This window comes from Myotis davidii, unplaced genomic scaffold, assembly GCF_000327345.1.
Source record: "Myotis davidii unplaced genomic scaffold, ASM32734v1 scaffold753, whole genome shotgun sequence".
Lineage (NCBI taxonomy): Eukaryota > Metazoa > Chordata > Mammalia > Chiroptera > Vespertilionidae > Myotis > Myotis davidii.
This window is the reverse complement of record NW_006286231.1, coordinates 1,305,693-1,308,470: the sequence shown is the minus strand read 5'-3', so window position 1 is coordinate 1,308,470 and position 2,778 is coordinate 1,305,693.

Sequence of the window (2,778 nt, the reverse complement as noted above, 5' to 3'; positions counted from 1 at the left end):
TCTCGGGGGAGGGGAGGAAAGGGGTGTGGGGGATGCGGAAAGAGACTGGACAAGAATCCGATGGGGAAGGTGGGGGGGCGGAGTTAAGGGCAGAGGGTGGGGTGGGAACCAGGTATAGGAAAGCTATGGGGGGAAAAAGAGGAACAAGTGTAATAATCTGAACAATAAAGATTTAATTTAAAAAAAAAAAGAATGAGAAGGAAGAATTCCAAGATACAAGGGGAACATCTTTTGGGGGGATTAATTCTTAGCTGAGGGTATTTTTCCATTGGTTTTCAGAGAGAATGGAGGAGGTGGGCAGACAGAGAGAGAAACATCGATGTGAGAGAGACACATCAATTCGTTGCCCCCCACATGCACCCGGATCAGGGCCGTGATCAGGGCTGCAACCGAGGTATGTGCCCTTGACCAGTATCAAACCGAGGACCCTTCAATCCGAGGGCCAATGCTGTATCCACTGAGCTAAACTGGCTAGGTTATAAGGGGACCATCTTTTCATTGGTATTATTTGAGTATTTAAATGACAATGTAGTTACAGAGTAATTAAATTAATCTAGAATTTTTTTTAAAAAAAATTTAATCTGTTATCTAAGTTGAAACTGTAGAGAGAGCTCAGGGAGCCTCTTTCTAACACCCTTATGTAGCAGTTACACCCTCAATGTAGAAACAGAGACCTGGGAAATAGACTGTCTTAGCTTGTCAAGGTCATATTCATAAGAATCTGTTGAATGCTGTTCACATATCATTAATAAAGTCCATGTGTTATCTTGTGGAGAGGGGTGGCAGGGTGTTTCCTGAAAGCCTTTATACCTATCTGATGCCCTGTCACTGCACAGCTACGACTCCGAGATACCGATGGCCTTGGGATCCAGGGGAGGCTGGCACATAAAGCATGCTGTGGCATCCTTGGAAAGGAAGACACTATTGCGTATGATGGGCTGAAACATGATAGCTAATCGCAATAAACACACCAGCAACTGAAGTCTTTAAACAAAGAATTATCTTTAAACAGCGTATTTGGATGAGATAAGCTTGCCAGGGCCAAAAAGTTCCAGGCAAAGGGAAACACACATGGAGGATCAGAAACTGAAACAGCTGACTCCTTTGAAGAACAGCAAGTTCTTCAGTAGAGCTGGACACAGGCACAGTAGGAGATGGGAAAGTAGCTGGAGATGAGACCAGAGGGAAGCACAAGCCAAGTCTTACTTAAGGAGTTTGAATTGCATCCTGCAAGTTAGAGGGCAATTCTTAGGGGCCAAGAAACTGTCTACAACAAGCATGTCAAACTCAAAGGCTAACACAGGCCAAATAAACGAGGTTTAAGTTTATGTGGGCTGCAAAAAAACAAAAGCTTCAATTTTCATAGAAACATAGGTTTATTTCGATAGAGACATGCTGAATACAAGGGCTGAAATAAATGAGTAATCACTAACATAAAATACTACCGTTGGTGGTCAGTGCGCATCATAGCGACCGATTGGACAGTTGGACACTTAGCAAATTAGCCTTTTATATATATAGAATATGTATAACAGGATATTGTAAAAATTAAGTTACGAAATTTTTAAAATTTTTTATTAAAACATTACTTACATACCATCATATTGGCTAAGCCGCAAAAATATTCATTGTGGGCCATATGCGGTCCCTGGGTCACGAGTTTGACATGCTTGGTCTACAATATGTTTCTTTCCTTAATTCAACCTTGCAGACTCTTTTCAAGAGTCCTTTCTTGTTGATGAATTTCTGTGACTCATTGGACCAGTAAAATGCATTTATTTGAGAGATTTAAGGGCTTCAATGTTTTAAAGGAAGAGACTTTCTACTCCAGTGGCAAAGTGTGTGTGTGTTGTGTGTGTTAGCATGTATTTGGCATACTTTTCCATCAGATGCTTTTGGGAGAATAAATAAATAAAAATAAAGATAGTTAAGCACAAACACATATATAACGTTTCTTAAAATAATTATTTATTTACCCATACTTCAACAGCATCCACTGCATACCATTAGATTTAAAAGTCCCCTTCTTCGAAACAGGATGTAGCCTTTACATCTTTCCTATGTAGAAATTCCACAGCTGCCATAAAAGAAAAAATTCAAAAGGCACACATCCATACAATGACCAAGAACCAGGAAAAATGCTATCATCAAGCAGAAATTTTGAAAAATTCTAAAGAGAAACAGATGTGGTTAGCCACGCAGAGGAGAATACATAAGCAGAAAAGTACTGCCGAGACTGCGCTGAATGCTTGGCACTGGCTGTAAGGAATAGAAGGGATGCCTCCAGCAATCATTAGTGTGGTGGGGGAAACTTCCAGAATGGTCAGCCAGGTCGGCCCTGTCCTGGCAGGAGGCAGACAGCAGAACTGTTCCCTCCCGGATGGAGCAGCGAGGGTGGACCAGAGGCCGGACAATAACCTCGGAGACTTCTTAGCCTCAGAAGGGAAGGGGAACTGGTGTTGTCGAAAGATAAGCTACTGTAACACATTAGGCACCAGATTCTACCCCTTCCCAGCAAGGGCTGGTATAGACTCTGTTGAACAGAAGCAGAATTCTCAGACAGGAAAATGTGGGATCTCAGAGACACAGATGGGATGAAAACCGAATATCACCAGCCATTAAGGGAAAAGTCACAACCATGAAAAGGAGGTGCCAAACTCAACTCGCATCTGGGGAGGCTGCATTTATAGAGCAAGAGATAAGAGCGGATTGTAACCATGAAACAAGATTGGCATTACCCTTATATGTTTCCCACTCATCAAAAGAGCAGGGTGGAGA